Source organism: Lutra lutra, chromosome 4 (genome assembly GCF_902655055.1).
Source record: "Lutra lutra chromosome 4, mLutLut1.2, whole genome shotgun sequence".
NCBI classification, from domain to species: domain Eukaryota; kingdom Metazoa; phylum Chordata; class Mammalia; order Carnivora; family Mustelidae; genus Lutra; species Lutra lutra.
The window spans coordinates 14,275,079-14,303,016 of NC_062281.1; the positions used below are offsets into that span (position 1 = coordinate 14,275,079).

The window sequence follows — 27,938 nt, forward strand, 5'->3', positions numbered from 1 at the left end:
GTATAGGGATAGAGGGAACAATCCTGAACTTCATAAAATCTATCTATGAAAAACCCATAGCAAATATCATCCTCAATGGGAAAAAGCTCACAGCCTTCCTGTTGAGATCAGGAACATGACAAGGATGCCCATTCTCACCACTCTTGTTCAACATAGTATTAGAAGTCCTAGCAACAGCATTCAGACAACAAAGAGAAATAAAAGGAATCCAAACTGGCAATGAAGAAGTCAAACTCTCTCTCTTCGCAGATGACATGATTCCTTATATGGAAAACCCAAAGACTCCACCCCCAAACTACTAGAACTCATACAGCAATTCAGTAACGTGGCAGGATACAAAGTCAATGTGCAGAAATCAGTGGCTTTCTTATACACTAACAATGAAAATACAGAAAGGGAAATTAGAGAATCGATTCCATTTACTATAGCACCAAGAACCATAAGATACCTGGGAATAAACCTAACCAAAGAGGTAAAGGATCTGTACTCGAGGAACTACAGAACACTCATGAAAGAAATTGAAGAAGACACAAAAATATGGAAGACCATTCCATGCTCTTGGATCAGAAGAATAAATGTTGTTAAAATGCCTATACTGCATAGAGCAATCTATACTTTTAATACCATTCCGATCAAAATTCCACCAGTATTTTTCAAAGAGCTGGAGCAAATAATCCTAAAATTTGTATGGAATCAGAAGAGACCCAAAATTGCTAAGGAAATGCTGAAAAACAAAAATAAAACTGGCGGCATCACATTACCTGATTTCAAGCTTTACTACAAATTTGTGATCACCAAGACAGCATGGTACTGGCATAAAAACAGACACACAGACCAGTGGAACAGAGTAGAGAGCCCAGATATTGACCTACAACTCTATGGTCAAATAATCTTCAACATAGCAGAAAAAAATATGCAGTGGAAAAAAGACAGTCTTTTCAATAAATGGTGCTGGGAAAATTGGACAGCTATATGTAGAAGAATGAAACTCGACCATTCTCTTGCACCGTACACAAAGATAAACTCGAAATGGATAAAAGACCTCAACGTGAGGCAGGAATCCATCAGAATCCTAGAGGAGAACATAGGCAGTAACCTCTTCGATATCAGCCACAGCAACTTCTTTCAAGATATGTCTCCAGAGGCAAAGGAAACAAAAGTGAAATGAACTTTTGGGACTTCATCAAGATCAAAAGCTTCTGCACAGCAAAGGAAACAGTCAACAAAACAAAGAGGCAACCCACGGAATGGGAGAAGATATTTGCAAATGACAGTACAGACAAAAGATTGATATCCAGGATCTATAAAGAACTCCTCAAACTCAACACACACAAAACAGATAATCATATAAAAAATGGGCAGAAGATATGAACAGATACTTTTCCAATGAAGACATACAAGTGGCTATCAGACACATGAAAAAATGTTCATCATCACTAGCCATTAGAGAGATTCAAATTAAAACCACATTGAGATACCACTTTACACCAGTTAGAATGGCCAAAATTAGCAAGACAGGAAACAACGTGTGTTATTTTGTCTTTTTGTAAAAGGTGAGATTCAAAACTTTTTAATTACATGAGTTTTTTTTTTAAATTAATAAGCTTTAGTATTAGAGCAGGATTTGGTCACAACAAAATTAAACAGAAAGTATAAAGAGTTCATGGATTGGAGCAATAAACATTGTTAAAATGTCTATACTGCTTAGAGCAATCTATACTTTCAATGCCATCCCAATCAAAATTCCACTGGCATTTTTAAAAGAGCTGGAACAAATGATCCTATTATTTGTATGGAACCAAAAGAGACCCCAAATTGCTAAGGAAATGTTGAAAAAGAAATACAAAACTGGGGACATCATGTCACCTGATTTCAAGCTTTACTACAAAGTTGTGATCACCAAGACAGCATGGTACTGGCACAAAAATAGACACTTGGACCAGTGGAACAGAGTAGAGAGCCCAGATATTGACCCACAACTCTACAGTCAAATAATCTTCAACAAAGCAGGGGAAAAAAATATACAGTGGAAAAAAGACAGTCTTTTCAATAAATGGTGCTGGGAAAATTGGACAAATATGTGTAGAAGAATGAAACTCGACCATTCTCTCACACCATACACAAAGATAAACTCAAATTGGATAAAAGACCTCAACGTGAGACAGGAATCTATCAGAATCTTAGAGGAGAACATAGGCAGTAACCTCTTTGACATAGGCCACAGCAACTTCTTTCAAGACATGTCTCCAAAGGCAAAGGAAACAAAAGCAAAAATGAACTTTTGGGACTTCACCAAGATCAAAAGCTTCTGCACAGCAAAGGAAACAGTCAACAAAACAAAGAGGCAACCCACGGAATGGCAGAAGATATTCGTAAATGACAATACAAAGGGCTGATATCCAAGATCTAGAAAGAACTCCTCAAAACTCAACACACACACAAAACAGATAATCACGTCAAAAAATGGGCAGAAGACAAACAGACAATTCTCCAAAGGAGACATACAAATGGTTAACAGACACATGAAAAAAAAAATGTTCATCATCATTAGCCATCAGGGAGATTCAAATCAAAACCACATTGAGATACCACCTTACACTTAGAATGGCCAGAATTAACAAGACAGTAAATAACAAGTGTTGGAGAGGATGTGGAGAAAGGGGAACCCTCTTACACTGTTGGTGGGAATGCAAGTTGTTGCAGCTACTTTGGAAAACAGTGTGGATATTCCATAAATTAAAAATAGAGCTACCCTATGACCCTGCAATTGCACTACTGGGTTTTTACCCCAAAGATACAGATGTAGTGAAAAGAAAGGCCATCTGTACCCCAATGTTCATAGCAGCAATGGCCACATTTACCAAACTGTGGAAAGAGTCAAGATGCCCCTCAACAAACAAATGGATAAAGAAGATATGGTCCATATATAAATGGAATATTATGCCTCCATCAGAAAGGATGAATACCTAACTTTTGTATCAACATGGATGGGACTGGAGGAGATTATGCTCAGTGAAATAAAGTCAAGCAGAGGGAGTCAATTATCATATGGTTTCACTTACTTGTGGAGCATAAGGAATAACAAGGAGGACATTGGGAGTTGGAGAGGAGACATGAGTTGGGGGAAATTGGAGGGGGAGACAAACCATGAAAGACTGTGGACTCTGAGAAACAAACCGAGGGTTTTGGAGGGGAGGGGTTTGGGTGAGCCTGGTGGTGGGTATTAAGGAGAGCATGTATTGCATGGATCACTGGGTGTGGTGCATAAACAATGAATCTTGGAACATTTAAAATAAATAAATAAATAAATAAATAAATAAATAAATAAATAAATAAATGTATAGAGAGTTCCCATATGCCCACTGTCCCCAAATATGCACAGTCTCCTCAAATATCAACATCCCACAGTGCAGCAGTGCATTTGTTAAAAAAATCCATGAACCTACACTGACATGTTATTGCCACCTAAAGTCTATAGTTTACATTGGACTTCACTCTTGGTGTTGCATATTCTATTGTTTTAACAAATATGTAATGAAATGTATCACTGCAGGATTGTATAGCATACCTTACTGCTCTATGCTCTAAAAACTCTCTGTGTTCAGCCTGTTCATTCCTATCCCACCTGAACTCTTGGCAACTACTGATCTTTTTGCTGTCTCCATAGTTTTGCCTTTTCCAGAATTTTGTATAGTGGAATCACACAATATGTAGCCTTTTCAGTTTTGCTTCTTTCAGAGGGTGATATAGGCATACCTCAGAGATATTGCAGGGTTCCAGACCACTGCAGTAAAGCAAATACAGCAATAAAGGGAATCAAATGAATTTTCTGTTTTACCAGTGCATATAAAACTTATGTGTACATTATACTGTAGTCTACTGAGTGTGAAATAACATTATATCTAAAAAACTATGTGAAGACCTTAATTAAATGTACTTTATTGCTAATAAAGGCTAAATATTATCTGAGATTTCATCGAGTTGTAATCTTTTTCCTGGTGGAGGATCTTCCCTGGATGTTGATAGTCACTTACCCATTAGGGTGGTGATTGCTGAAGGGTAGGGTAGCTATGGCAATTTTTTAAAAAATACGAGAAAAATGGCATTTGCTGCATCAACTGACTCTTCCTTTCATGAATGCTTTCTCTGTAGCATGTGATGATGCTGTTTGATAGCATTTTACCCATAGGAGAACTTTCAAAATTGGACTCAATCTTCTCAAACCCTGCCGCTGCCTTATCAACTAGGTTGATGTACAATTCTAAATCCTTTGTTGCTATTTCAACAATCTTCACAGCATCTTCACCAGAATTAGACGCTACCTGAAGAAACCATTGCCTTTATTCATCCATAAGAAGAAAACTTCATCCATTAAATGTTTATCATGAGATTGCAACAATTTGTCACATCTTCAGGCTCCACTTTTAATTCCAGTTCTCTTGCTATTTTCACCCTATCTGTAGTTACTTTCTCCACTGAAGTCACGAACCCCTTAAACTCATCCCTTGAAGTTGGAATTAACTTCCTTCCAGCTCCTATTAATGCTGACATTTTGGCCTCTTCCCATGAACCATGTATGTTCTTAATGGTATTGAGAATGGTGAATTCTTTTCAGAAAGTTTTCAATTTATTTGCTCATATCTATCAGAGGAATCACTATATATGGCAGCTATAGCCTTACAAAATGTAATTCTTCAATAATAAGACTTGAAAGTTGAAATGACTCCTAGATCAGTGGGCTACAGAATGCATGTTGTATTAAGCAGGCATAAAAACAACATTAATGCCACTGTACATCCCCATCAGAGCTCTTGGGCTACTAGGTGCATTGTCAATGAGCAGTAGTATTTTGAAAGGATTTTTTTTTCTCTTTTGAGTGGTGGATCTCAATAATGGGCTTAAAATAGTTGGCAAATCATGTTGTAAACAGATGTGCTGTCATCCGGAGTTTGTTGTTCCATCTTATAGAGCAGAAGCAGAGTAGATTTAGCATAATTCTTAGGGCCCCTAGAATTTGTGGAATGCCGTATGAGTATTGGCTTCCACTGAAAAGCTGTATTAGCTTTCATCAGCTGCATTAGCCCCTAACAAGAGAGTAAACCTTTCCTTTGAAGATTTGAAGCCAGGCATTGAGTTCTCTTTAGTTGTGAAAGTTCTAGAAGACATTTTCTTCTAGTATAAGGGTGTTCCATCTACACTGAAAATCTGTTGATTTTTGTAGTCACCTTCATTAATTATTTTAGCTAGGTCATCAGATAACTTGCTACAGCTTCTGCATCAGGATTTGCTGGTTCTCTTTGCATTTTTATGTCATGGAGATGACTTCTTTCCTTAAATCTTATGAACCAATCTCTGCTCATTTCAGACTTTCTGTTTTGCAGCTGTCTCACCTCTCTCAGCCTCCATGAAACTGCAGAGAGTTAGGGCTTTGCTCTGGATTAGGCTTTGAGTTAAGGAAATCTTGTGGCTGGTTTGATCTTCTCTCCAGACCACTAAAACGTCCTACATATCAGCAATAGGCTATTTTGCTTTCTTATCACTTGTGTGTTCACTGGAGTAGAACTTTTAATTTCCTTCAAAATCTTTTCCTTTTCATTCACAACTTGGCTAACTGTTTGCCACAAGAGGCCTAGGTTTTGGCCTATCTTGGCTTTTGACATGCCTTCCTCACTGAGCCTAATTATTTTTTAATTATTTTGATTTAAAGTTAGAGACATGAAACTCTTCCTTTCATTTCTACAGATAGAGGCCATTATAAGTTATTAATTGGCCTAATTTCAGTATTGTTGTGTCTCAGGGAATGGTGAAGCCTGAGGAGAGGGAGGCAGATGGAGACCAGCAAGTCCACGGAGCGGTCAGAACACACACATTTATCAGTTAAGATTGTCATCTTGTATGGGTGCAGTTTGTAGTGTCCTACAACAATTACAATGGTAACATCAAACAGATCATCATAAGTACAATAATAATGAAACGAGTTTGAAATATTATGAGAATTACCAAAATGTGACACAGGGACACAGTGTGAGCAGATGTTGTTGGAAAAATGGCACCAAAAGGCTTGCTTGATGTAAGGTTGCCCCAAATCTTAACTTATGAAAAATGCAATATCTGCAAAGTGAAATAAAGCAAAGTGCAATAAAATGAGGTATGCCTGTAAACGCAAAAATCAAGATACAAATGAACAAGTCATTAAGATGGTAAGATGATGGTTGTCTTTTTACATAAATATCTCTAATGCTATTTCTTATTTAATGTTTCATATTTCAGAGGCAAAGAGAAACTTACTGAAACAAAATATTGGAAGAGGAATTTAATTTTTATCCCTCTCTAAAATTCACTACACAGAGCAAAGTAAATTTTTTCAGCATTAAGGAAAATATTGGATGACCAAAGTAAGTTCACATGATTGCTAATGATGTTCAATTCTGGCACAATTAGCTTTGTTTGGGGGTAGGAAAAGCATTCATCTGGCTGTCCCAGAAAGTAGAGAGCATCTAGTATGGACAGTTCTCTAGCCATATGGCTGTGAATGGGCCATCCCAGGCCAAGCCTCCAGTCACCTTGGAGGAGAATGAACTCATTACAGTAAATGTAAAGGCCAGAGTCCTTGTGGTACTCTCTTGTTTATGCCATGTTGTATCCTCTCTAAATTGCTGTCACCTGGAAAAAAAATCCTCCAATTATGCTCCTCCACCAAAGAATAGTGAGAAATGGGAGGGGATGGATATCTTGGCTCTTTCCACAGTTTGACTATTGTGGACATTGCTGCTATAAACACTGTGGTGCAGTTGCCCCTTCAGATCACCACATTTGTATCTTTGGGGTAAATACCCAGTAGTGCAATTCCTGAGTCACAGGGTAGCTCTATTTTCAACTTCTTGAGGAACTTCCATACTGCTTTCCAGAGTGGCTGTACCAGCTTGCATTTCCACTAACAGTGTAAAAGGGTTCCCTTTCTCCACATCCTCACCAACATTTGTTGTTCCCTGTCTTATTAATTTTAGACATTCTGACTGGTGTGAGGTGGCATCTCATTGTGGTTTTGATTTGTATTTCCCTGATGCCAAGTGATGTGGAGCATTTTTTCATTAGTCTGTTGGCCATTTGGATGTCTTCTTTGAAGAAATGTCTCTTCGTGTCTTCTGCCCATTTCTTGGTGGACTTTTTGTTTTTGGGTGTTGAGTTTGATATGTTCTTTATAGATCTTGGATACTAGCCCTTTACCTTATATCTCATTTGCAATTATCTTTTCCCATTCTGTAGGTTGTGTTTAAGTTTTGTCAATTGTTTCCTTCGCTGTGTATAAGTATTTTGTCTTCAGGAAATCCGAATAGTTCATTTTTGCTTTTGTTTCCCTTGCCTTTGGAGATGTGTCTAGCAAGAAGGTTGAGGTCAAAGAAGTTGCTGCCTGTGATCTCCTCTAGGATTTTGATGGATTTCTCTCTCACATTTAGATCTTTTATCCATTATGAAAGAGCTGATATATAACTCCACCATCAGGAAGAATGAATACTTATAGTTTACATTGACATTGATGTAAATGGAAGGTATTATGCTGAGTGAAATAAGTCAATAAGAGAAATACAATTATCATATGGTTTCACTTATATGTGGAATATAAGAAACAGCACAGAGGGGGCACCTGGGTTAAGCCTCTGCCTTCGGCTCAGGGTCCTGGGATCAAGCCCCACATCCAGCTCTCTGCTCAGTGGGGAGCCTGCTTCCCCTCTCTCTCTCTGCCTGGCTCTCTACTTACTTGTGATCTCTGTCTGTCAAATAAATAAATAAAATCTTTAAAAAAGAAAAAGAAAGAAACAGCACAGAGAATCATAGGGGAATAGAGGGAAAACTGAATGGGAAGTCATCATAGAAGGAGAAAAACCATGAGAGACTCTTAACTATAGGAAACAAACTGAGGGTTATTGGAAGGGAGATGGGTGGTGGGATGGGGTAATTGGATGATGGGCATTAAGGGGGGCGCATGATATGATGAAGACTGGGTGTTATATGCAACTGGTGAATTATTGAACACTGCATCTGAAACTAATGATGTAAAAAAAAAAGACAGCTGGTAAAGCAGAAATGTGGTTTGCAGAAAGCATCAGAAAGATATTATTGAAGAATGTGTTCAGAAATGAGAAAATGAGGTTAATTTCCAATACAGAAAAAAAATGAAGGAAAAAAAAAAGAAATGGGAGTGGAGTATTCCAAATGAGTACCTTTGTTATTTTCATTTTCTTGATGATGAAACAAATAATATAAATGTTCATATCTGATGTGATTTTCTTAGTGGATCCACATATCAGGTGCCTTTGTAACTCCAATATTTCAGGTTACTGAGATCACTCAGTCCTTTAGTGCTTTAAATAAAATTTACCAAGATTCAATATCCCACAGATATGGAAACACAAAGTATTCCCCTATCGTAATCCTTCTCTAGCTATCCCTTGGATCATCAGAGGGTGATCAGATTATAATGAATTACACTTTTAGTTACCATTACCCCATTTGTTTCACTATTTTTTTTTCTTTTTTTCTGTTTCCCTTCTCTTTCTAGTGATCTCCCTTTTGGGTTCTATAGAATTTAAATGCTACTGCCTTCCAGTAGCTTTGACTAAATTTCAGGGCAACAGACACAGGGACAGGAAACATTCCATAGGGCATCACAACAAGTAGCTTACTGTTGACTATTAGACACCTTAATTTCTCTGTCCCTAGGTTTTTCCAGCTCTTCTGAATGTGTTGCTGGCTCCCAGTTCTCCTAAGCCCACATCTTCCCACCATCTTGTTAAATTCCTCTTTTTCTATTTGTTCTTAACTTCTATATTTCTCATGCTTCTGTGCCCCTTCAACAAACTCATCTACTTGGACTCCTCACAGAGAAATATTCTTAAGTCAATTTTACAGAACAATTTAGTATTCTTTTTGTTACTCCTTTACCTACTAGATCATTCCATGAGGTCTCTTAAGAATGTGGATATGCTTAAAAAAATGTAGATATGCTGAGAATTTCCTAAATCATTGAGTCCTACAGACATTTTGCTTAACAGTCTTCCCACAATCTCTTTCCTTTCTCATGTTATTATGAGCAGCAAGATGAAACCAAGCTGAACTTCAATATTTTGCTTGGAAATTTCATCAGCTAAATTTCCAAATTAATTATTTACAAGTTTTGTTTTCTACATTACTTCAGGGCACAATTCTGCTCAGCATTCTGCTTAGCTCCACTTGCCTCCTTTCTGATTTAACATTTTCATCAGAGCCCTCACCAACACTTCCAATATCCACATTTCTACCAAAAGTCTATTTAAGACAATTTAGGTATTCTCTAAGACAATGCATATATATTCTCCTGTCCGTTTTTTTTTTTTATGTCCTTCGCATTCCTCTCTAGCAGAATCATTAACATCCATGTTTCTACTAATAACGTGATAAAGAAAACCTAGATTTTTGATCGTGTTTCTCAAAAATTTTCCATCCTCTGCCCATTAGACAATTCCAAAACAACATCCACATCTTTCTTTATTACAAAAGCTATGATTTTTATCAACAGAAAGAATTGAATGTATATATTTTGAAGTGTTTCTAATAAAAATTGCAGTGGTGATTTCCATTTCATAGAATAAGGACAGATGAACAAATGAGAATATCCAAGAACATATTTAAAAAGAACAATATCAGCACATATCATATATGCAAATATATTACACATATGTATATATTATATATGCATTTTTATATGAACTGTAACATTATAATAATTATAATAATAAATAAGATCTTGTTCAAGTGAATGAAAAAATATAGGGAGTAGTCTAATCATAACAATAAGAATTTATTTATCACTTAAACCTGCTAGGTATTATTCTTAGTGGTTTACACAAATGAACTCATTTAAAACACAAAATACTCCTGGGGCGCCTGGGTGGCTCAGTGGGTTAAAGCCTCTGCCTTCGGCTCAGGTCATGATCCCAGGGTCCTGGGATCGAGCCCCGCATCGAGCCCCGCATCGAGCCCCGCATCGAGCCCCACATTGAGGCCGCATCGGGCTCCCTGCTCGGCGGGGAGCCTGCTTCCTTCTCTCTCTCTGCCTGCCTCTCTGCCTACTTGTGATCTCTGTCTGTCAAATAAATAAATAAAATCTTTAAAAATAAAAAAAAATAAATAAAATACAAAATACTCCTTTCAGGTATGCACTTGTGTTAGATTTCTATTGCTACCATAATTGGTCAAAAATGCAAAGGGGTTGCTATGATCTAGATGCATGTGTTCCCTCAAAATACATATGTTGAAATCTTAACCCCCAAGGCAATGGTCTTGGGAGTTGAGGCATTTGAGAGATGCTCAGGTCATGAGGATGAAGCTCTCATGAATGGGATTGCTGTTTTTATAAATCTCTTATAGACCCTAGAGCAATCCTTCTAGCATGTGAGGATGCAGTGAGAAGTCTTTAACCCAGAAGAGAACAGTCACCTGACTTTGTTGACATCCTGACCTCAGACTTCTATCTTTCAGAATTGTGAGAGGCAAAAAATTTTTGTTGATAATAAGCTACTCAGTCTGTGGCATTTTGTTATAGCAGCCCTAAAGGACTAGAAGACATAATACAGTTATGGAAAAGATTAAAAAGATAACAGGGATCTTTAGAGCACCTTTATATCAATGAATAATAAAGCACAGATAAAATAGACACATCCCTATAAATGTACATAGATAAAATCCCCATACATGCACCCCTACAAAGCTTATATAATATGACTCAACAAGAAGCAGATTTTTTTTATTATTCCTATAAATATTTAAAAAATCAAACCAGTAGTTTAAATTCTCATTGCAAAGAAAACACTGAGTCAGATGGTTATCCAGATAAGTGTTGCCAAATATTCAAGGAACAAATAATTCCAATCTTAAACTCTTTCAAATATTAAAAGAAAGGGAATGCTCCCAAACTCATTTTATGAGGTTAAAATAATCTCGATTATAAGACCTGACAAAACTAAAGGAATAAAGAAAAATTATAAGCTAAATGATTCATGAACATGGGTTTGAAACCTAAACAAAATATCATCCAATCTAATCCAGTAGTATAGAAAAATGAGAATATTTCATGACCAACTTGTTTTCCTCACCAAGTAAATGAAGGTTGGTTTAGCATTGCAAAATTAAATAAATGTTTTGCCACATTAATAAAAGAAGAAAATCTAATGATTGTCTCAATGGATACGGAATAATCATTTGATACAGTTCAATATCTATTCAGGACAAACTTAACTACAAAAGAGAAATTCCATAACTTAATGAAAGATTTCCCAAAAATCTAATGCAAGCATCAGGTTGGAAGTTGTTTCAACTATATCCATGAAAGACAATGGTGTCTTATATTAGGATAATCGTCCATATTTGGGGGACGGGGTGGAAGATGGGGGGAATCAGATATCAAAGAATTTATCATCTCTGTAATGGCAGAGACCCACCACACATATTTTCTAAGAAGCACCTAGTCTAGGGTTTTGACATAACATCTCCAAAACATACGTATTGACTGATAGATTTAAAAAAAAAAAAAGGTAGTGCCATAAGACAATCAAATTATTTCAGAGTGGTGTAGTTTGGAGATCATTATAACCTCTAGAAGATTCTTTTCTTTTTCTTTCTAATACTTTATTTATTTATTTGAGACAGAGAGAATGACAGAGAGCACACAAGAGTGGGGAGGGTCAGAGAGAGAAGCAGACTCCCTGCTGAACAGGGAGCCTGATGTGGGACTTGATCCTGGCACTCCAGGATCATGACCTGAGCCAAAGGCAGTTGCTTAACCAACTGAGCCACCCAGTCACCCCCTCCAGAAGATTCTTGCTTGGAGTTGTTCTCTGTTCACAATCCACCCAGAGTGTTTGCTGTACCAATCATTACACTCTTCATATTCAGCTGCCAAAAAGCCTCATTTGTCCAAAACCCCAAATTAGATTTTTTTCAGTATAAATTTGTTCTAGACAATTAATTTCTTTGAATAGTGCCAAATTAATAGATAGCTCTGTAAGTGATATAATTTTTCTTCTACTGATTAAAAAATATTGGAAAAATATTTGGCCTTAAATGGCATTAAGAGATGGAATAGGAAATGTACTAGGTAAAACCTGAAGGTTTTAATTCCACCTGGATTATTAAACAGGTGTGACCTTTGATGGGATTCAAAATTTTAGGCCCCTGTTTCCTAAACTGAAATGTACTCAATGATTTACTCATTCATTCAACAAATTAAGAATTGTTACATGTCTGGCATCATGCCTCTGGCCATGTTATATAGGTACATAGTTATTGAGAAAATCAACAGTGATAGGATTTCTAGAAAGCACACCATGAAAAATAACCTGCTATACAAAAGCTGATGGGTTTGGGGAGTGTGAGAATTCAACAGCTATCAATTTACCAAGTATGTCTCAATCACCTCATCTGTATTTGTACCATGTTCATCTCTAGGGGCATGTTGACAAGAAAAGAATTAGGTACTAAACTCAACACCAGGATCATGTACCTTCATTGCAATATGGTAGAAAAAAGATGAATCCTTATCTGCCTTAACTATGTGTATGACCTTGATCACATTACCCAACTGTCTTTGTACAAGTTCCTAAAAATAGATATGGAAACAAAAACTTGGGTGCAGTGAGTGTATTTGGAATTTTATCCCAAATATGGTAAAAGTGACACAGAAAGTAGACAAAAATCTCTACAGTGTCTGAATGAGCCATTATCACTCTGGGCCTCTGGCACCCAATTCTTCTGGAGACCATCTCAGTAATCCTATAAAGTATACCTCAGAATTGTCTGGCCAGGGGACTGCACAGCTGGGATACTTATTCACAGATACTTTTCTCTCACCATTTGAGAGTTGCCCCTGGCATTCAGAACTGTTGTGCGCATGAACGGAAAAGTGCTTGAAGTGGGAAGTTGTCAGCTTCAGGTGAACTCAGTGGTGGGCTCTGTGGATATGGAGTAGGAAAATCAACAGTATCTGTTACAAAAACCAATTCCAGTTTTGACATCTTGGTGTATAAATAAAAAATGCCTTCTCTATTAAAAGAAAGTTGTGACCACCAAAATTTTCTAAATCCATTTTATTAAGAAGAAATGTTAGTCCTAAATGCTTTGGGGAAAGGGTGATAGATATGAAAAAATGAAGCAGGATGGTTCTTGTAGTGCATGAATCCTATGACCTAGGAAGCAGGAGTTATTAAGCCTGTCTTGTCTTCTTCATCTCCTTTGAGCATGATCCAAGAGGAGATTTTGGTAGGAACTTGATGAAAGAGGCCAAGTAGAAAAGCTCGGGTTCATTGCAAATGTTTATTTAACTCACACACTTCAAAAGCATTTATTGGAGAAATATTTGCAGATTCATGTCAGATGAATCAACATCCTTTACCCTTATCAGAGTCATAGCCTGGAGGAGTGGATTTAGTTAACTAACTTGTGGCTCAGATGGTATGAGACCTGTTTGAGAAGCTTTGGAAATCTGGTGTAAAGTTTTCAGCTGCCTTTCCCATCCTGGAGCATGAGTGACATCCTGAGCTGAGGCTGGTGAAGGGCAGTGGTGCTCGCACTTGGGTGTTCATCAGAATCAGTCAGAAGGCATTTAAAATACAGATAGCTGGACCCCACACCCAGAGTTTCTGATTTAGTATGTCTGGAGTAGGGACCAAGAATCTGCATCTCTAAAAGGTTCCTAGGTGATGCTGCTGTTGCTGATTCAAGGACCATGTACTGAGAACTAATAGTTTAGAAGAAGCCAGAGTCATAAGAATGAGTAGGAGCTGGTAGGGGGTGGATGTCTCTGAGTGCCCTGCTGAGAATTCAGTTATCAATCTGGGACTCAAACTCAAGATTTGAATCTTGTCCTTGGTCTATGGAGTTGTCACTGCAGATTCATACTCTCAAAGGACATTTCTATTCACCTTACCTTCTGCAGTTTGATCCATCCCTCGCCTAGAATGCACATACAACTTTATATCCCCCAGGATTTAGACTATCCTTCCAAAACAAGGCTGTGGTTAGAAGTAATGGGTGGGAGGACATTAAGAGAAGCAAGGAAAAGTGAAAGGGAGGAAATTGGAGGGGGAGATGAACCATGAAAGACTGTAGACTCCAAGAAATAAACTGAGGGTTTTAGAGAGGAGGGAGGTAGGGGGATGGGTGAGCCTGGTGATGGGTATTAGGGAGGGCATGGAGCACTGAGTGTTATACATAAACAATGAATCTTGAAACACTGCATCAAAAACTAATGATGTATTTTATGGTGACTAAGATAACACAATAAAAATTTATAAAAAAGAAAAAAGAACTAAAGGGTGGATTTTGCTAATAACTAGACTTTGAAAAAATAGGAGGACTGAAAGGGAAGAAAAGGGAGAAAGAAAGAAAGAAAGAAAGAAAGAAAGAAAGAAAGAAAGAAAGAGGGAAAGAAAGAAAATAAATAGGAAAGGAGAAAAAGGAGAGAGAAGAGAGAAGCAGGCAGAACTTCACTTTATTAGTATTTATTATGTTCCATATTCTATGCTTTGAATGTTTAGGCATTGTTGACATCTCACAGATGTTCTGTGAGACATATGTCATTATCCTCATGAGAAAAGCAAGGCTTACACAGATTATAAGACTTACCCAAGTATATAAGACTTGTAAGAGTCATGGGCAGGACCCACACCCAGAGGTGTTCAATTCCAAGTCTAGTAAAATTTCTACTCTTTTCCAAAGCTTCTCAGGAAAATTGTGTCTATAAAGAGGGATAGTAAGTTAATTGGAATTGAGAAGCGAAGTCATATGGGTGAGACAACAGTTGCCTCAAAGGGTCAGCTGATTCTAGTATTTATAATCATGATATGGTCTATGGTCCTTGTTCCTGGCTCACTGAACTGGCAGTAAATACTGGGTACCTTTTACAGAGTTGTTACAAAAATGAGGGACTTGGAGTGCCTGGATGGCTCAGGTTAAGCATCTGGGTTAAGCATCTGCCTTTGCCTCAGGTCATGATCCCAGGGTCCTGGGATCAAGCCCCGCCTCGGGCTCCCTACTCAGCAGGAAGCCTGCTTCTCCCTCTCCCACCGCCCACACCCCACCCCCCGCTTGTGTTCCCTCTCTTGCTCTCTCTCTCTGTCAAATAAATAAATAAAATCTAAAACTAAACAAATAAAAATGAGGGAGCACTAGATAATCTCCCTGCCTTTGTATCTTACTGCCTGAGGGGCTCTCTCTATTTTTAGTAAAAGTGATTATGCTGCAGATGTCTTGAGAATAGTATTCCTGATCCTGGAAAACATCCCTCAGTAGAGGGTTTCTTAGAGAGCCCAGAATTGGATTGAGAAAGTGGATGTGGGGTCATAGACCTACCAGTGCAGAAGCTTATGGTGCCCTCATTCTATCTGAATCGGCCACGAGTTAACCTAACAGTTTGACAATTGATGGCATGCAACAGGGAGAAACATTTCAACACTCCACTAGAGAGTGTTTGTCACATGATGAAATAGTGATTTTTAAGGTGTTTGTTATTCCATACCAATTTTACAACTTCTACCCACATTGCTCTAGATTTCTCCATTTAAGACAAGCCGTTGACAATAGTCACCATTAGTCAATTTAGCCCAGCAGTAGGTAGAGTTCAAAACAAGAGGGTAAGAGTAAGGACTACAAGGAGGAGAACTGTCACTGAAATATAAGGATGATCCCTAGGACATGAATTATCCAGGTGTGTGATGGTCTTGCTCAGGTACCTCTATTGCCCATGGATAACACAAAATCTGAGACTGTATGAACATATAGAGGGCAGAGAGCGGAGAAATGGGCAATGGGCTTGGTATGTACTGAGCTTTTTCAACCTTGTTGTCTAGGCAAAATGATTGAAAACATGGCATCTTCTGAGAGAGATGAGAATCAACTAAGGACCTACAACTGGCCATCTGGGATGCCCAAATCATTTACTTTCATAACACCCCATTTAAGATGCAAAATAGGCATGAGTCCAACATTACCTAGACTCTGAAAGGAGACAAGGTTGAAGTAAGATAAGAAATAGCCTCTTTGAATTTGTAGGTAAACGCAAACTGCACAAGAGTACCTTTCAAGTGTCAGGCAGTTTTTCTAAGTACAAACCACAACCAAATTTTAAAATTACATAATAAGTCATATTCAAATATGTGGTTCCTTTCTGGGCCCAAAAGGGAAATAAAAGCATGAAAGGGGATAAGAAGGGTGGGGATCTGCAATGCATTTGTTTGAAGCTAATTTGCATAGAGAAAAAAGTAATTTGACTATGAAGTCCCTCACACATGTAAAATAGAAAGCCAACCTTACTAAAATTGTGTAATGTGATCTATGAATTAAAACAATGATACCATTTTTTAACATAATTCAACACAGATTTTTTTTTTCTTTTAACAAAAAGCCCTAAAGTTAAAATCTAGGTCCACAATACTTATGTAAATTGAAAGAAAGAATATTGCATACCTAAAGGAAGGTGGTGTTTAATGAAGAAGTTTAAAACATCTAGAACTCCCTCTGTGAACTCAAACATTAGGACATTAAAAACTAAATTCCACATAGACAGTTCTTGTCATTTGAGACCCTGGCTCTCCTATCCTGGAATGCATTCTGGAACAAAGAGTTTGTCATCTGAACTTGTATGTGTGTGTGTGTGTGTGTGTGTGTGTGTGTGTGTGATGCATATTTGTGGCAAAACTAGAGGGGAGAGCCAAAAGGAACCATTAAGAAGCAGAAGTCCAAGAAGCCCAGAGAGGGATCTTCCAGAATCCCCAAACAAAGTTATAAGAAACAGATTCTAAGAAGGGAAATGAAACCCCAGGGAACTGGGGGGAAAGGAAGGGTGCTCATAGCAGCACATCATTTAATAATGGGCTTTGCAGATAGGCACACCTGAGTTCCTACCTAAACTACTTACAAGTCACACTGACAGAGAAAAAGTATTCCATGTCCCAGAACCTGGGCTCCTTATTAACAAATGGAAGACTAATACCATAGTATGGAGTTATTATAAGATGAAATTGAGATAACATATGTAAAATATTTTGCAGGATCTGAGTGCCTAAATTCCAGGATCTAAATGCTTAGTAAATGCAGTGTTACTAAGAAGTGAACAGAGAAATACAAACTAAATTCATTCTCTAAACTGTGTTTTATGGTCCACTCATATGGGATATCAGCCTATGTTAAAAGGCTCAAATAGCAGCCTAGTATAATGTCACTGTGTGGTTTAAATAATATTACACATAAACACAATTATATGTAATTGTCTGTCACACAGTAAGCATTCAGTAATTCATGGCTCTTATTAAAAAAACTTCTCTTGCTCAGGTTTGTACCTAAGATTAATCATCATGCTAGAAAATGGCCTTGCCATGAATATACAAGTCACAAAAAGGAAAATAATAAATGGATAATAAACATAGAAAAATGTCCAACAAAAAATATAAATTAAAACAATGGTACCACTTTTTATATAAGGCAACACAGATTTTTTTTTTTCTTTTTAATGTTAAGCTCTAATGTGCTAAGGATTCATTAAAATAAGTGGTCATACGTTATTGCTGGGAATGTAGATGGGAATGAGCCCTTAGAAAGTCATTTAGCAGTGTGTAATAAGAGCCTTTAAGCATTCAAACTCCATCCAGTAATTCCATTTCTTAAAGTCTAACCTATAGAGATAACTTAAAATACAAAGGGAAATATATATAAACATGCTTCCCTGTAGTATTTTTTTCAAATAGCAAGCAATGAGAAACGGTCTAAATAGTTAAGAAAGGAAGAATGGTTGATTATGGAACTTCTATATTGGCACATTTACTCAATGAAATATTATATAGCTATTAAAAATGATGCCAATAAAGAGTATAAAATAACATTAAGTGCTTACAATGGCATGTTAAGGATAGAAGCAGGGTATAAAATTATTTAAATAGTAGGTTCACAATATATAAAACAACATTAAAAGCTGGAAGAAACATTGCAATGGTTTTCTAGAACAAGCATTTTTTTTAATAAAGTGATAAAATTCAAAGACATTTCCTTTCATCATTCCATCAGCAGGATTCTCTAGTAAAGGGGTCAGCAAACTATAGCCTATGGGTCAAACCCTAACTCCCACCTGCTTTTGCAAATAAAGTTTTATTAGAACACAGCTCTACTAATTCCTTTAAATTCTATTGATGGCTGCTTTTGTACTAAAATGACAGAGTTGAATAGTTGTAATAGAAACTGTATGGTCCAGAAAACCCAAAATATTTATAATCTGACTTTTTGCAGAGAAAATGTGCCAACTTTTCTGTTTAAAAAATTGCATCCAGAAGATTTGACATAGCCCAACAGCTTCAAAGTTGTGGTCCTCCAACCTGGAGAAACAACACTTTAACATTCCTGTAGAAAGTGTCAGTCCAAGGAAAAATGTCTGATGATTTTAAGGTTGTTGACATTCTTTCCCAATTTTATAATTTCTACATGGATACCTCTAGATTTCTCTTGAAATTGAGGCAAGCCACTGACAATAGTTGCTTTTAGTCAATTAAGCCCAGCAGTATGTAGAGTTCAAAAGAAGCATGTAAAAGTGCAAACAACAAGGGAGACAGTTTTCGTGGAAAGGTAAGGATGATTCCTAGAACTCAGATTATCCCAGTACAGGAAGGTCTTATTCAGGCATCCTCATTCTCCTCATTCTCCTTGAATTATATTAAATCTGAGACAGGCTGAACATACAGCAGGTGTATTGTGGAGAAATGGGCAATGGACTGGGTAAGGACTAAGCTTCTATCACTTTGTAGTCTAGGCAGAATGACTGAAAAGATGGCACCAGGGGAGAGAAGGATCTGTCATTGACCATCTGGGATATCCAAGTCATTTACATTTGCAACACCCCACAACCTGGCTCTGCATCATCCATTTATAGGCTCCCAGGGAATGGGGATTCTTTCTGAGGTAGCCCATGACATAGCTTCCCTTGTTTATAAATACCAAAGAATTTACCTTATATTAGGAAGTTCTAACAGATTTAAATTCTCATTTGAAAGGATTAAAAGCCATTTTCAGCTTTCTCTTTTTTCTTTCTTTAGTTCAGACTGGAGGGCCCTAACTGGGTCTTGGAGGAGAGTGAGAAAAAGGATAATGGTTAGTGCCTCTGTCCCTTTGCAACACCTACTGTTCTTCAAGATCTTATCTTAGGCAAGATCCAATGATGGCTTTCTGCAGGCCCATGTGAGCTCTTCTGTAGGCCTTGTGAGGCCTTTGACAGTTGCCTAAAGTGAGACACACCAGTTGATCCTTTAAATCCCTCAGGCTCCCTTCACGTCTCTGATACTGTGGGCCTCTGATACTGTGGGGCTCGGGCCCCAGCCCACCAACCTAGCTGTTTTTCTGTTCTCAAAGGACTTCCTCCTTGGTTTCTATTTGACCTGTGGGAATTCATACATTTCCACTAAATGGTGAGGAGAGCAGAGGATGCTTTCTTTGTCCCCTCGTCCCTCTTCCATTTCTAGCCTGTATGTGTGGTAGATTGCAGTGCTGAGCAAGCTGCCTAAGCAGAAATTGAATATCTGTGAGGGGTTCTCATGGAGTTACTCTTTCTTTTGGCTTTAGAAAAGTATAAGAAGGCTTTACTGTACATTCAACTCATGATGGATAAATTTCTCCTCTACCCCTCACTCAAAGTGGCTTTTTTACTCTAATTGGTATTAGTGTAAAAATTGATATTGGCAGGTATATAGGGGCCTGGGGTGGTGGTGGGAAAAAGAAGACCTGCACAAGTGCCTTTTAACAAACCCCCAAGGAAGTTTTATGTCTGTGATTATTTGTGGCTCTATATAGATATTTTGGGTACCTAATGGTTTTTTACAGATTTGCATTCTAGTCATAATTTTGGAGCAACAGGCAAAATCCCACTCAATAGTGGATTAAGCCATCACTAGCTGACTTGATCATGGTTAGCTGAAGTGTGTTCTAACAAGAAGTCTAGTCCCAGAAAATGCTTCACTCAGGAAAGCCATTTACTTTAGTATAAATAAAATATAAATCAAGATAATAAAATTACCTCTTAGACTCACAGAATCCCCTTCATGTAAAATAACGATAATATTAAAAACAAACAAACAAACAAACAAACAAAACAGAACTTTGCCAAGGGCTTTAGCTGTCTTTAAGTGAGCACTATTGATGTGGCCTACTTTACAGCATATAAAAAGTTTCCCATTGGGGCGCCTGGGTGGCTCAGTGAGTTAAAACCTCTGCCTTTGGCTCAGGTCATGATCCCAGGGTCCTGGGATCGAGCCCCACATCGGGCTCTCTGCTCAGTAGGGAGCCTGCTTCCTCCTCTCTCTGCCTGCCTCTCGGCCTGCTTGTGATCTCTGTCAAATGAATAAATAAACTCTTTAAAAAAAAAAGTTTCCCATTACATATTGCGATCATTCGTTCATCTATTTATCCATGCAACTATTCAACATTCATTGAATACCTTCTCTGCTCCAGGTATGCATTAATTGTATCTATTAGAAAAATTGTCTACAATCTTATTCATTCCTCATATCATCCTTTAGAGACAGATGTGGCTGATAATTTACTATCCTCAAATTGCAAATGAGGAATCTAAGGATCAAAAACATGGATTACTTTTTCCAAGGTTACACAGCTGTTAAGAAAAGGGAATGGACTGGGAGAGAAGAAGGACCTGGGGCTTAGCTAGTACACTGTAGTATCCTAGACTACATCATACCTCTACTCAAGAATGTTTAGCAACAAAGCACATCTATAAAGAAAGAAAGGCTGGGGACAAATTCTGGATTCTTACCCAGATCTATCAATATGGTTGAATTGAATGCGATTGAATGCCAGGACCACCTCAGATTTTTGAATATAATTTCGAGGAACCATTTTGCATGTTATAGGGATACAAATCAGTAAACACAGGCTGAGTCTCACTTCCAAATCCTTCTTTTTTTTTTAATTTGATTGTGTGATTTTTCAATGCCAGAGGCTCCCTTTGCACATCAGTTAGCCTGACAAACAAGCAAAGTAATGACAAAGAACTACCCTGTTTAATTTGGCCATGCAACAATAGACTACAGTGAGGGCCTAACTGGTGTCAGGTTATTCTGGATTTGGTGAGAACCTTGGTCAAAGCATCTACCAGCCATAGAAGAATTCCAGAAACTCTCTTTATTTGGAAGTGTGAGTGTTGGAACTCAACAGCGGAGGCAGAATGTGTCTGAAACTGGAAAATAAAGTTTCACACACTACTAAATAGAACTTCCTGCCAGGCAGGTAGGGGCTGCTTGCCAAATTTTGATGGTTGTCAAGATCCAGAAACCATGAAGAAAGCCAATGTTTTTACAACTGAAATTGCTTTTGAGATGGGTAAATCTGCCTTATTAAAGGGGAGACAAGGGTTGAAAGAATTAGTTAATTACCTCTCACCCCTAAACTTTCCAAACTCCAAATGTAGCAAGCTCATCATTTACTTTAGTATAAATAGAATCTAAACCAAGATAATAAAATTACCTCTTAGGCTCACAGTATACTTTTGCATGGAAAGACAACTCAGAAAATCTTTTTTTTCTAAGATAACTTCAAAAGAGGTAAATAAGAGCAGTCAGAGAAAGGGGTAAGAGAAGAACTTCTAACAACAATGACCAAACAATGCCTCTTAGAACTTCTGTTATTCTGGTTTTCTGTTAAATTTCCATCAGAGAGTAACTTCTTTGAAGGCAGGCAAAGGTCTGTCCTTGTCCTTGTTGTATTCCCCCACCGAGTACAATGCCCTGCATGTGAATAAAGAAAGTCTCAAATTCATACCTGCTGGAGACTATGAAGAAGTAATTACTTACTCCAAAAGTAGCAAAATTGTTGGTGCACATGGTAAATGGGTAGCACTGAATATGAAGTCAAAGGATTCTGCACTTTTGCTCAGAAATGCAGTCTGGCTCTCTCCAGAATGAAGGCACGCTGGGTTTTTCAGAGGTTGGCAAACAACTTTGGCAAAAGTGTGAGATGTGGTGTTCATTTTGTCTACACTTTTTAGAAAAACTATGCTCCCAAGTAACTCGCTTTGGCATAATATTCTCTTACAGCTCAAGGACCAGGAAATATATTACCTCACTGTCTCCTGGAAAAACTCTGCGTCTCATTCCTTTAGGTCCTTGCTAACTCATGGTTTTAAATTCAAGAGGATCACAGAGCTGGAAGAAATCGTTAGCATGCTAGAGGACTACATCAGGCCAACAAAATTACATGGGCAAGCCAGGCTGAAACATATCACATGAAATGAATGATAATGCTCCACAATTTTGATTTAAAAAATTCATGATTTGATCTCAATGTAGATCACATTGGTTTATAGTTTATGTTTAAAAAAACCTGGAAGGAAGCAATATAAGGTGGGTATTTTACTATATGCTGAAGCTGAGACTAGAGTGTAATATAACTTAGTAAACACAGGCAAGAGTGGAGGAGAGGGGCTCTGGAAAGAAATACTAGGGGACAAAGAAACATAACAGTCATATCTAGGAATATCACAAGAAAAAATGTTATGATACCACGTGTCATTTAACATCCCCATGCCTCAGGGTCTCCATGCATACAATAGGAATAATAAAGCCAATAGTGCCTTGTTGCCAGTGTCATCATGAAGATTAAATGATATAATGCAATTAGGGTCATTCCATTCATTTGTGTCATCTTTAATGTTAGCCATAACGAATTCAAGCTCTGAGATATACTGGAACAATTTGCAGAGTACTGAAAGGATGAGGATAGAAATAGATGTCCCAGTTTCATAAAAGAAAAACCTGGAAGAAAATTCAAATTGTAAATGTACATAATATAAGTGTGAAATGTACATCAAGCCATTCTTTTGGATCCACTGGGATTTAACCCTGCATAAGAAAGGCACTTTGAATAAATTCCTATGTCTCCAAATTTGTTTCAACCATTTGTTGCCTACAGTTGATGTTCTAACAAACGTACCTTTTGTCTTAGGTCATTCCATCATTGGACCCCTCCATCTGGAAGGTTCTTCTCCTACCCTTTTGCCTGTTTATCTCTTTGAACTCCCTACCCCCCAAAAGAACTGTATGTATTTAATTTATTTTGTAATTGACAACTGTCTGTATATTTTATTTTATTTTTTTTAAAGATTTTATTTATTTATTTGACAGACAGAGATCACAAGTAGGCAGAGAGGCAGGCAGAGAGAGAGGAGGAAGCAGGCTCCCTGCTGAGCAGAGAGCCTGATGTGAGGCTCGATCCCAGGACCTTGAGATCATGACCTGAGCCGAAGGCAGCGGCTTAACCCACTGAGCCACACTGGCACCCATTTTGTTTTGTTTTTTTAACTGTTGGGTTTAAAGCCCTGAGTTGAGGCTTTAACCCACTGAGCCACCCAGACGCCCCAACAACTATTTGTATATTTTAGACAGGGAGGATCTGGAAATACTTTTTGACCATTGGTTTTATGCTCCTTTGCTGCAGAAATAGTACAAACCAGTTTCGGAGCCTTAAACAATTAAGATACAACTTCCCGCTGGTGTGTGACGGCCTGGGGAAACTCTGACGCACCATTTTCTACATGTAAAATGGTATATTATGTCAAGGGGAGCCATGAGAGTAAATATTAGGAGCAACTTTTAGCCAGAGATGTTGAAGCACTTTAGGAACATGAATACACTTATTCTTATTCATAAAACACACACATCTATTGATGCTGATCATAAAACCCTTTCTGAAGCATTCCTGTGTAGCCACACTTGCCTGTACATTTTCTCAATGGAGTCTAGCCTCCCTCCCGGTCTCCCTTTCTGGGCTGTAACTCAGTAACTCTACCTCTCAGAATGCGCCTTGGCTGCCTTCAGGAACAGCGATTTCTCTGTTCAAACGAGAGCATAATGAAACATTGTCTGCTACAATATCAAACATGTAAGTTTTCCACTAAAGTAATTGGAAGGAAAAACATTTTGCCTTCATCTAGTAGCAGGGCCTGAAGTCAGAAACATGGAAATGGAAATGAGGTGGGGTTGCGGGGGGTGGGGTGGGGAGCTGATCATCTTAATGAGGCTGGAAGGAAAGTTTGTTCTAAACTGAAAAGCTTTAGTTGGGGACTGAAATGAAGACAGTGTTTTGGTTGGTTCCACTGTCTAGCACAGAGAAGCAGATTAGAGCTGAAGAGACTTGAAGTCTAGACAACACTCTTCCACTAATTAATCTAGATACATTTGCCAAATTATGGAAACTGTTGTGTAAAGTGACTCGTAAACATGTACTCTGCATAAAGCACAGGTGAGGCACTAAAATAGGTAGGAAAATACAACAAACTTATACATCTGTGGTTTTCAACCAGGTTGGAAGTAGAATAAAATTGAATTACATCAGAAGCTGTTTGCTTAAACATATATCCCATTTCCTCCTTCACTACCCTCCTATTCTAGCATTAAAATTTTAAATAATTTATTTGAAACATTATATGCTAATGTAACAAGAGAATAAGAGCAACAAAAACTACACAATCACAAAAGTTACCCTTTACTGAATGCATTATATGTGCCTGGCACTGAGCTAAGTTGTTTATGTACATTACACAATTAAAATCCCATAACAGTAAGTAGCCCAGGTTTCTCTGTGATGGAAATGTTCTACAATTAATTAGTTATGCAACACTCTTAAAGTACTTAAAGGCACCTCAATATACCATTGAAAAGCATCAAAGTAAACTTATAAGAAAACACTAATAATACTTTATTTAATGAACAAAATCTATTCAGCCGTTTTACAAGTGTATACAAAACACAAAAATTACAAAGAGAGCAAGGGACTCCATCCTTGGTGTTCCAGCCATTATGAGCTGCTGCTTGGGGGCTGAGTCTGGTTATTCTACTGAGACAAGTGCTGACTGGAGCCCCTCAGAAACCATAAAAGGAGCATGGACAGAACCCTACTAGACCTTCAGTTCAGGTAAAGGTGCTGATAGTTCTTCAGTCTCAGGAGAGTGAATTAGAGCCCTGACTACCACCTGCACTGGCCCCAACAGGAGAGGTGGTGTCACTGCTCTTGCTGAGGGGTGAGCTCCAGCACCAGGGATGGGGTGGGCCAGCTTTGTGTCCGAAGATACAGCGGGCTCCACAGTGGGAGCCGGGGCAAGTTCCTGAGGGGGTTCAGGATCTTTCTCTGGGCCTAGTGCTGTAGCTCCTTGAAAAGAAAGTATCATCAGCATGATTAAAAAAAAAAAAATCCCATAACAGTATGTGCTATCCTCACCCCCATATCACAAATCAAGAGGCTAAGCACATGAAGAAGTGTATTCAAGTAACTACCCCAGGTACACAGAGTCACTCTGTGTATTTAAAAAACGAGAGGAGACTGTGAAACAATCGTAGTGTTCACTTGAGAGTTCTATACCAGGGGGTTATTCCAGTGTCCACCCCACCCCCTTAATTCCATACCTTATCTTGTTCTGTCAATGAAAGAGCACAGAAGTCTGCTTTACCATGACCTCTTCTTGAATATAGATCTGATCTCAGCTAATTTCAATATGGAAACACCTTGAGCTAACATTCTAAAAGGTATAACAAGCAGTTCTCTGGACTGGGAGCCTGTAAACATAACCTCGGTAACCTTCTGATAGATCTCTTAGTCTACTTCAGCTCTAGGGGCTTCCTCTTCTGTAATATAAAGGGGCTTAGAGGGATGGTCTCTAACTTTTCTTTCTACAATTAATATTTTCGGGGGGGGGGTTGTTTCCTTAATCTAGATGTTAGAACCTATTTTGTCCCTGTTAAAGGTCAGTACAGGTAGTAGGCTAGGGACTAGTGGTGGCAAAGAGGCTTCCAACACCATCATGATCTTGCCAAGCTGGTGGTTTTTGGAGTTTCTCTACCAGTTGGTCATAATAAAGCAACCAAATAAGGAATGACAGAATGTTTCAATAGAAGAATAAAAGACAAAATAATAACATGAATCCCAGTTCTAGCAAATCTCTAGGTCAAAGTAAGACACTATAATGGTTAAGAGAATGGATCCTAAAGACATTATTACAGCTTGTAATTATGTAATTATTTATGTGATTATTTAAATTTATCTTACTCTCTAAGCTATAAACTCCATGCAAGTAGGCAATATAACTATTTTGTCCATATATCACCTGCATGCATAATGTCTAATACCAGTGTTGAATAAACGAATAATAGATTAAAAATCAATCCCCCTTCTTAGTAGTTATAAGAAACTCAACGAGTCCTCTTACCTCTGCCATTTTCAAGTTCATCTATAAAACTAGGATAATAGCAGCACCTATCTCTTTGGGATTTTTCAGAATGAAGTTATATATGTAAGCTATGATAAAATGGTGGGTAAAATAAGAATAATAAGTTTGATTTTTATATATTCTCTTCCCTCCAAGTTCTCCAGAGCAATTGTATGAAATAGTGACTTGTTGCTAATGAATCCAGGATGAAGACACCCTTGCTTAGGCTCCAAGCCAAATAGGTCCCCATCTATTTCACTCACATGTGAATGAACTCAAGACTGCCAAATCCATGAGTCAACAGCTGACCTCTCTTACCTTGGGACAAAACTCACACTGCCCAGTCTAGGAGAATGTGTCCGTACTAGGAGCTGGCTGAATCTAAGAGAGAATGGAGAAGAGAGGTGGGTGCCATGTTTTCATCCCTACAAGCCAATCCCTACAAGCCAATCAGGTTATGCATTCTATATTCCTTGGAGAAGCATAGCTGTGAAAGAGAAATACCAGGATTTAGAGTGCTTCTAATATTTCCAAAAGACAGATGTCCTTAGTTAATATGCCTGCTTGGAAACACTGGAAGAGAGAAAATGGAATCCCTTACAAAGGGTAGTACCAGCTTCCTAGGATCTTTTGTGTGGCTTATATGTAAATTAAAATAGCTGTTCTTTTCATATTATGTTGTATATTATTATTATTATTATTATTATTATTATTATTATTAAGTAGGCTCCACACTCAGCATGGAGCCCAACCCAGGGCTTGAACTCATGACCCTGAAATGGAGACCTGAGCTGAGATCAAGAGTTGGATACTTAATCAACTGAGCCATCCAGGAGCCTCCACAGGCTTCTTAATTGACTTCCAGTATCACTTCTCTCTCCAAATCATTCTACTCAAGTTCCACAATAATTTGATGCTGGCTTCTAGTAGGCCAATTTCAGGTAATCCTGAACACTTTTGTTCTTAGCAGTTCAATTTTATATGTGCTAAGAATCAGCTGTATTGACTCTCAAACCTGTTTATTCTAATGGAATTTTTTTATTCATACAGTGCTATGTAAACATATCAAATATGATTTTGTAAAGAAAAAGAGTTTTATTTCTTTATAATTAAGTTAATATTTTGGAAAATAGCAAATGCAAGCCTCACCAAGGTATGTGCCATAAGTACCACTGTAAAAGATTGGGGGAAACAAAAATCTAGAGGATTTTAATCTAATATGATTTTACCTTCAGATTGCAGTTCATATTCCTTACACTTTCCCTCTCTTGAAGCACAAACAAAAGTCATAAATGAATGTAGTAATGCATTATGGGTATAACTTATAAACAAAAGGTGACAAAGTAGTCTTATGTTTTGGGTTCATATCTGAATACAAGGCCTTAGCCCTTCATCAAAAAACTTGGAAAAGAAAGACTGATCCATATGTTTGAAGATAATTATTAAGACATATTTTTATTTTGGAAAATTGGACAGCCACATGCAGAAGAATGAAACTAGACTATTTCCTGACACTATACACAAAAATAGACTCAAAACAGATGAAAGATCTAAATGTGAGAAGGAATCCATCAAAATCCTTGAGGAGAACACAGGCAATAACCTCTTTGACCTGAGCTGCAGCAACTTCTTCCTAGAAACATCAGCAAATGCCAAGGGA

General features: G+C 37.9%; 1 long non-coding RNA gene across 1 annotated transcript in view; it reads right to left on the reverse strand.

Annotated features, from left to right (window-relative positions):
• The window catches only part of LOC125098126 (uncharacterized), a 280,918-nt gene that overhangs the window by 225,770 nt on the left and 27,210 nt on the right, over window positions 1-27,938 (reverse strand). Inside the window, exon 2 of the long non-coding RNA XR_007126726.1 lies at window positions 26,597-26,659. This is a non-coding gene — a long non-coding RNA (uncharacterized LOC125098126). The remainder of the gene's footprint in view (window positions 1-26,596; window positions 26,660-27,938) is intronic.